General features: G+C 37.0%; 1 long non-coding RNA gene across 1 annotated transcript; it reads left to right on the top strand.

Annotated features, from left to right (window-relative positions):
* Positions 1-3,333: 3,333 nt before the first annotated feature.
* Positions 3,334-4,342, top strand: LOC110737271. Its single transcript, XR_002514350.1, has 3 exons — positions 3,334-3,376; positions 3,505-3,564; positions 4,187-4,342. It is a non-coding gene; the product is annotated as an uncharacterized LOC110737271 (long non-coding RNA).
* Positions 4,343-8,656: the final 4,314 nt, after the last annotated feature.

Here is an 8,656-nt window from a genome sequence, read left to right as displayed (position 1 = left end):
GAAGTTGCCTTCGCCCTAGACGTGAAAGGTTTTAATTTATGAGCGTTTGGTCCCAAATCTCTCTTTCAATTATTATTTAATTTAATTCTTTGATTATTATTTTCCTTGAAGTTACTAACGCGTGTATTTTGTTATTAGAAAGAGGTACGAGGCATCCAAGTAAGTGCTTTAATTGTTTACATTGTTATTATGATATAGAAATCATGCTTAGGTTGTTATTATGATTCCTATTGTTATGTTAGGGTGTTTTGATCTTCCTAGTATCATGTTTAGGGTAAAGAATATAATGTCAATTATGATTTCTGTGATGCTTCCTATTTTCTTTCCTAATATTTTTGTTAGTATCATGTTAGGGTAAAGAATATAATGTCAATTAGTGACATGCTAGGGTTGGTTATTAATCTTGTTAGTATCATGCCTAGGATCTTGCTATTATTATGCTTTAACATGATCATGAATATTTTAATAATTGTTATAATAATTGTTATTGTTATTATTATTATGATGATTCGTATTATTATGTTGCTTGATGCTTATTTATTGTTATTGCTTGATCACAGCTTTTATGCATGCTTTAAGGGAATTTATACTTGTAATCACGCTTAATAAGATAATTAATAATCTTGTTTAGGGTTAATTTGATTATAATTCAAGTGATTGCCAATAATAAATTTATTTGTGCATTAATATTCAACCAACATAGATAAACAGGTTTAGGGTTAATCCTATTGATTGCGTGTTAGTCAGAAAGAGCACATGAATATGATCAGAATAAAGTAGAGTCCAATTATTAGGGCAGGTTCAATCTCTTTTAGGTTGGATTTGTACCGTCATCCTCGAACTACCAGTCATGGTTCCAGACCTATTGGAGTTGACGATTTCATGGATCGTTAAGGGGTGTAACGTTCACCTCGTGAACGGTTTACAAGTTCCTAAAACTTGTTGGCGACTCTTTTGCTCTATATTCTTTCCCTTTGGACGCCACCGTACTTTAGTGTATGATCACAGTGGGGTTCAAGCTAGGGATAATGCTTGAAATATTCCCTACAGTTTTTGGCGACTCCACTAGGGAGGATTTCTATTTTAATTCCTGAAATATATTTCGGCAATGATTTAGAATGAGTGGATGAGATTCGAAAAGTTCTAAGTATTTCAATTGCGTTAATTAACATTATTGTCATATGCATAAAAAAGATCTCATTGGAAAGACCCTCCGTAATGAGTTAAAACATAGGATTTTTACACGTAGGAAATTTGAGAAATATCTTTCACAACTAGGATCGAAATAATGCTGCGCGAAACTGGAAAATTTTATCGAGCACAGAAAGCTGCTGAGGATACATGGAGATGTGCTTGTCTTTGATACAACATACAGAACCAATAGATATAATCTTATATGTGCTCCATTTGTTGGCATAAATAATCACTGGCATAATTGTATGTTTGCATGTGCTTTTATTTGGGATGAAAAAACAGAATAATTTGTGTGGCTACTAGAAACCTTCTTGAAAGCTATAGAGAATAGAACACCAACTTCAACATTCACTGACCAGGACCAAGCAATGGCAAATGCAACTAAGCAGGTAAAAGATTTATATTGACATCTTGCAAATTTTAAGCTCGGACAATAATGTATAAAGTAACCCTTTTAATAGCATAAAGTGGCCCTTTTTAATGCATGAAGTGACCCTTTTAACCGCATAAAGAGGCCCTTTTATTTTCAATGTAGGTGCTTCCTAATACAAGGCATAGACTTTGTATTTGGCATTTGAACAAAATGCAATAACCATATTTGGGGATCTTAAAAAAGACAAAGAATTCAAGTATGCATTCAACCAGTGCTTAAAGTTGTGTGTGACAGAACAAGAATTTGAAGAAAGGTGGCAGGCAATGATGCAAAAATATGACTTGACAACACACTCTTGGTACAAAAGAGTGTACGAGTTGAAAGAGAAATGGTGTCCTGCCCTTAGTAGAGATTTATTTTCAACAAGAATCTTGTCGTTACAAAGGAGTGAAAGAACTAATCATGCTGCAGGATTCAAAGCAAGTAAAGCAACTACATTGACAGAATTTTATACCATATTTAAGAAGATAACCAATCGTTGGAGAAGCACAGAGAAATATGATGAGTTTACTTGTAGCAAGTTAATGACATTTACTTCATTGCCACTGTCCGGAATTCTTAAAGCATGCTGCACAGGTAAAAAGTTAACTAAAAATTTCATAAAATTATACATAATATATAGTAGTTTAAATGTAGCTCGCTACATGATTTTGTTGAACAGGTTTTCACTTTGTCACTCAGTAAAGATTTTGAAGAAGAGTTTGGATACTCTATGACAACAACTATTCAAATGATAGGGAGAACTGAAGAATGCTTACTTTATCAAGTAACCCTAGAAGACAAGTCATGGTCTGCACATCAAGTAAACTATATACATGAGAGCCAAAGTGTACAGTGTACATGCAAAAATTTTGAAGCATCTGGATGGTTATGTTACACTAGTAGAAAAATGATAATTGGCACCGAGGATTGGCCACCTGTTCCGGCAGGAAAAAAAGGGGAAAAATGGGCGGGATTTAGAAGGAAGGAAATTGCCACCAGTTCACACCGAATCGGTGGGGAAAATATTAATCCCGACGGTTCAAAACCGGTGGCTTTAATAAAAAAAAACTCGCCCCTCTTATTTCTCTCTTTCCTCCTCGCTCTCTCTCTCCTCTCCGTTCAGATATTCTCTTATTTCTCCCCCTTTCCTCTCTTTTTCTTCTCTACACCACTCTCGCTGCGCCACTCTCTATTTTATTCTTCTCTTTCCTTCTCACTTTTTTTCCTCTCCGTTCAGATCTTTCTTTCTTTCACTGTCTTTCTTCGTTGTCGGTGGTGAATGTTATCGGTGGTGACGGTTCTCGCACCATCGTAATGGAGGGTCTATTTCTTCACATAATCAAGCTGTATGGTGGTTGATCTTTGCAATGGTGTTTGATCTCTTCACGAGGTATGTGCTCGTCGATTTGAATCTAGAGTTTTGATTTTTATTTACTTTTTTTTTTATTAATGATGAACAATTGAAAGTTTGATTGAATTTAATGGTGACATTGAAAGGGTTTTTGAATTTTATTTAGCTATTTGTGTTTATGTTGCTCTCCGATTTGATTATTGATGGTTGTCATTCTAGTAGAATAATTTGCGGTAGTTTTCATTAATTTATGGGGCTAAAAGACTTTATTCTGGTTCAATGGATAACACAGTAAAGGTTTGGGACCTGGAGACTATGCAATGCCTCCACACCCTTGCTAAGCACTCTGAGGTTGTGATGTCCGTGCTTTGTTGGAGCAATTTCTGCTTTCCTGCTCTTTGAACCAGACATTTAAGGTAGATATACTTTACTCTAGCTCTTAGGTTTTAGTAAAGTAATATGTAAATATGACAGTTCTTGTAGCATTTTAAGTTTTTTTTTTCCGTTACATTCTAAGCAATTCTGTACACTTTTCAATATGCAGATTTGGGCTGCCACTAAAGCAGGAGAACTAGAGGTCACTTATGAACACTAGGAGAAGCATGTAAGTAATCTCTAGACAATTTTTCTGCATCATTTTTTGATGTGTAATAATTAACTTATAATTCAATTTTAGAGTTTCACCTCATTTATTTCGTTTTACGTTTGATGAAAGCGCTTCAATTTTTTGGATGTTTACATTCATTTTTCATCTCATTTCTTCTATTTTCGATCTATTGGTTTCATAAGTAGCTAGAAATTTCCAATCAAATTGAGCAAAGTTTAAAAAGGTTAATTTCAATTTTATTTATTTGTTTGGATTGGTTGTGTTGCAGACGGTTAATTTCGATTTTGATTATGCTCACAGGTTCAGCTCATGCATTTAATTAGTTTAATTTGCAAATTTTTTACACATGCATCAATATATTCTAAATCAGTAGGTAAATTTTTACACATGTATTCAATTACGTACAGGCTGCTATTTGTATTTCCCTGTTTTTTTTGGGCATATCTTCTAATTGTTCGAATAAAATGTTCTAGCTGAATTTCACTCAATCTTTTTGCTGATTTTGGATCTGTATTGCTTGTATGTGATACCTTTTTTTCTTTTTTTTTTTTTTTTTTTTTTTTTTGCATCGAGTTTTCTGGGTTTTGGTTGTGGGTTTTGATTGTGATTGCTTATGTAGGTTGCATAGTGGAATTCTACATTCAATTTCAAATGTAGGTTGTATAATGGAATTCTACTTGGAATGAGGGACTAGTGAAGCTAACTTGGCAATGTTGCAGCTTCTGCTGTCCTGCCAAGGTTGCTGCTGCAGCTGCCCTTCCGTCAAGAATTTTTATGTGACTGATTTTGTGAACCGAAATACCATGATAAAACCAGTTCAAGAGGTTCTTACTACTTGGGTTTGTATTTTGATTATAATTTCTGTATTTAGTTAGAATATCTTTATGTATGAGTTTTGTATGATTTTATTATGTTACTTAATTAGGTGCCTATAATCTCGAGCTAGATCTGGACCTTCTAAAGGATCCTTTTAACATTGATAAGATTAATTTTTTAATGGAATAAAGGATATATAAAGGATATACCATTGCATCAGAATTCTACATTTGCATCTAGTAACAAGAATATCAGACAAGTATGTGTCAAAAAGATGGACTAAGTTTGCAAAAACAGAGGCATGAGATAGGTTGAAGAATCAGGATCCTACACAGCAATATATTCCATGGAGGCAAACAATGATAAGGAAATACTACAATTTAATCTTAAAAAGTCAAGAAAATGAAGAAACAAGAGCATTTATGGAAGAAAGCTTCAGAAACAGCCTTAAAATGGTGGAAGACTTACTTGCTAATGATGCTCAGAGAGAAAGTGCCAAAAGCTGCTTCTAACATTCCTGATGTGCCATACAATACTCAAAGCAATAATGATGTTTCTTCAGCATCGGAGTACAAGCAAAAGTGTACCAACAATACTTGATCCTAAAAGGGCTGTAACAAAAGAAAGAAGCAAGAGAGCAAAAGGAGGTCTTGAAAAAAGCAAGAGAAAAAGAAAACCAACACTACCACCTCCACATTCAGAATTTGGATCTAAGACATCTAACTTATGACTCTTTTAGGAACTTTTTTTTAGAACTTTTTTTTTTTCAAAATTAATATACTTTGTATTGTTATATTATTTTTTTACCCTATGACTAGTTTGATTAAAATTTGATTGATACTATTATTAGCACACGTTTAATTTGTGGAAACATGAACTTATGTTACCCTTATTATCCATAAAAGTTACCCTTTTTATGGACAAAAGTTAACCTTTTCATGCATAAAAGTTACCCTTTTCATACATCAAGTTACCCTTTCTATCCATAAAAGTTACCCTTTTCATACATAAAGTTACCCTTTCTACCCACTAAATGTATTCTTTCATGTATAAAAGTTACCCTTTCTATCAATAAAAGTTACCTTTTTCATGCATAAAAATTACCCTATCTACTAAAAAAGTATCCCGGTTCGTGTACAAACTTATTCTTTCTACCCACAAAAGTAACCCTTTTTATGCTACAAAGATCACCATTTTATGCACAAAAGTGACCCCATAAAAAACATACAAAAGAACATTTCAAATTACTTAATGTATGCACATACATCAGTATTCCAAAAAAACCAACCAAAAACTATACAATAAGTTTATTTACATCATTGAACTCGATGTATATGCACATACATTAAGTTTTTTCATTGTTCAAAAAATACTCCTAGACCTAATAACCAACAACCATTTCACTCTTTAAAAGAAATGTACTTTTTTTGTCTGCTTTTTTGCCCTTTTTCTTTGGGCTTTTCTGCTTTTGCCTCTGCCTTTGCTGTTGCTTCTGCTGCTTTTCTTCTTTCATCATTTTCTTTCTTCTTCTTCTCAGCAATAGCATCCTTTCTTCTTAATTCAATTTCCTGGACGTACGTAAGCAGCATCTTTCTTCTTCTCGTTGAACTTGGCTAATTTTGACAACACATCATTCCTAGATTCATTCAAATCACACAGTACAAGTGTGGTACATATCTGTCCTCACAGAAATTTTCTTCCAACAACCTCACAACAGAAAAAAAGTTATCAATATGTAATTAATAAAAAACATTAGAAAGGGAAAAACTACAGACAAAGTAGATGAATAATTACTGTTTTGAGTTCATTTAATTTGAATGGTTCGCCAAAAAATTGGAGCATGTGATGCATGACAAACACCCCACAGTCCAAGTTGTCAACTTTATCTTTTCTACATTCCAACTCAACAATTTGAAACTCATAAGAAGGGAGCTGAGAACTCTTTGGATGATTTTTTTGCCAAGAAAAGAACCCAATTTGACATAAAATATAAAAGTTTAGAATACATTAAATACAAAAAAAAGGTTAAAATGAAATAATAAATCAACAGAAACATATCATTTGTGAAGACAAATCTTTAAAATATTCAAGACTAGAATCATGCTAGATAATGTTGTCAAGATAATATACCAACTCTTTTGTATGATCAAACAACAAACAAAATGCAGTGATTCTCAACAAAATTAGGAATATAGATCTGAAACAGCAAGATTAAAGATGATTTAGACAGAGCATATCACAAACATAACTCTTTCAAAGGTATGCTATTTGATTAGGGGATTTTTCCCCACCAGTCACCATCTGACAAGTGGACCAATCAGGTTCCGCCATGTGTCCGTCACATGGGCCAATAGGAGCCTGCCACGTGTCAAGCAATGATCCGTCCACCATGGACCAATTACGACACGACACATGTCCTTCCCATGACACCTGGGATAACCGGTCACCTAGGCTCAACTTCCGAGGGAAGCCCAATCAGCCCAAGGTTAACCTAAACCTAGATTGACACGTTTCCCGAGGTTATAAATACCTCCCTTAATCCTCATTAAGGGAGAGAGAACACGCTAAAAACGCAGATTACACATATTAAACACTCTCACCTAGAGAGACCCAATCACTTTAATTTCCGCATTAATTACTCCTTAATCAAGTACTAACTTGACCGTCGGAGGCGGATCTCCAATCATCCGGAGCATCCGTTTGTTTTGCAGGTACAGGCGTCCGGTTCCAGTCTCGGAATTGTAACTCTCCCGCAGGACATCAGAAAACCCCGAAACATTTGGCGCCGTCTGTGGGGAGAGTACTTCTGAGATGGTATCCACGTCTGTACCGACTCCTGAAGAGAGGCGTCCCCTAGACGACCCTCAAGTTCAATCGGACCACGATTCTGAGAATGAATTTGAAGTTGAAGCTCACACAGCTTCAGACGGGACCCTAAGGGCCCGACGTACCCGTCATACCGAAAGGAGGGAACGGGAACATCTTCAAACTGGAAGTGAGCCAGCAGGCGCACCGCCTGTTCGGCAGCAGCCGACTGATGGGTCTTCTCCCATCACAAGGAACGAACTCATGACCTTCATGAGGGACTTCAAGGGAGAAATTCAAGAGTTGATCAACAAGAAGCCGCCTGCTCTGGACAAGGAGCAGTCGGCTAAGAAACCCTCCACTTCACTGAAGAGGAAACCAGTTCAAGGGCGAGAGGCGACCCCTCATCCTAAATCTAGGAAGTGGGAGCCACCTGCCCTTGATTTCACAAAATACCGTTTTCCTACTCCAGGAAATAGGAAACCTGTTCGTCATATTCAGGCGGACGGGTCGAGGAAAACATACACAGACGCTCGGCTACTGCTAGAGCAGAAGAAGAGTAGCCGATTGTCAGAGTCGGCCTCTACTTCAAACTTCCAAGACAGTCTGCGAAATACCTCAATGAGGCATACTCAATCGTATCGTGAGAGTCAGTCAGGCGGCACCTCCCGTCAGTCCGGCTTTCATAGCGACCAGGCGGTACCAAACTTACCGTTTGTACCGCAACAACAGTATTTTTTACAGCCACCTCCGTTTGGTGGACATGCAGCAAAAAATGTCCAACCTATGGACTGGCAGCTACGGTTGCTTAGACTTGGTGAACAGCCGTCGGCCTTCTCCAAGGAAATTACTGAAGCCGCTCAGCCGGCCAAAGTGAAAAATGTATTAGTAGGCGCCTATGACGGCACTACTAACCCAGAAGACCATCTGATGGCATTCACCAACCTGATGTACCTTCAAGGGTTGGATGATCCCACTTGGTGCAAGTGTTTCCCAGCGACTCTCAAAGGAATCGCACAACAATGGTTCGGCAACCTGCCGACTGGTTGTGTAAATAACTTCAAGACGCTTGCTTACTTATTCACCTCCAACTTCGCCATGAACATCCCTGCGAAGAAGACGACCCTTGATTTAGGAACAATTCAGCAGGGCGAGAAGGAGGGGCTTCGTTCTTACATCAGGCGGTTTAACCTGATGAGAATACAGATTCAAGGGTTACCGGATGAAGTAGCCTATACTGACTTTTTCAGAGGTCTCAAAGACGGGTCGACCTTCAAATTTGATTTGGTCCGAAAGAGGGTGGCGACTCTTCAAGAGGCCTTGATTGAAGCGGAAGCCTATATACAGGCGACTGATCTTTGTAGTACGGTAAAACAGTCGGACGGGAAAAGGTCCGACAAAAGAGAAGGACGACAGAAACAGTCGTTAAATAAAGACGAGAAGAGAAAAGAGGTTTGGGCGGCTGATT

This window comes from Chenopodium quinoa, unplaced genomic scaffold, assembly GCF_001683475.1.
Source record: "Chenopodium quinoa cultivar QQ74 unplaced genomic scaffold, ASM168347v1, whole genome shotgun sequence".
Classification (NCBI taxonomy): Eukaryota; Viridiplantae; Streptophyta; class Magnoliopsida; order Caryophyllales; family Amaranthaceae; genus Chenopodium; species Chenopodium quinoa.
This window is presented reverse-complemented; position numbering and strand designations above follow the sequence as displayed.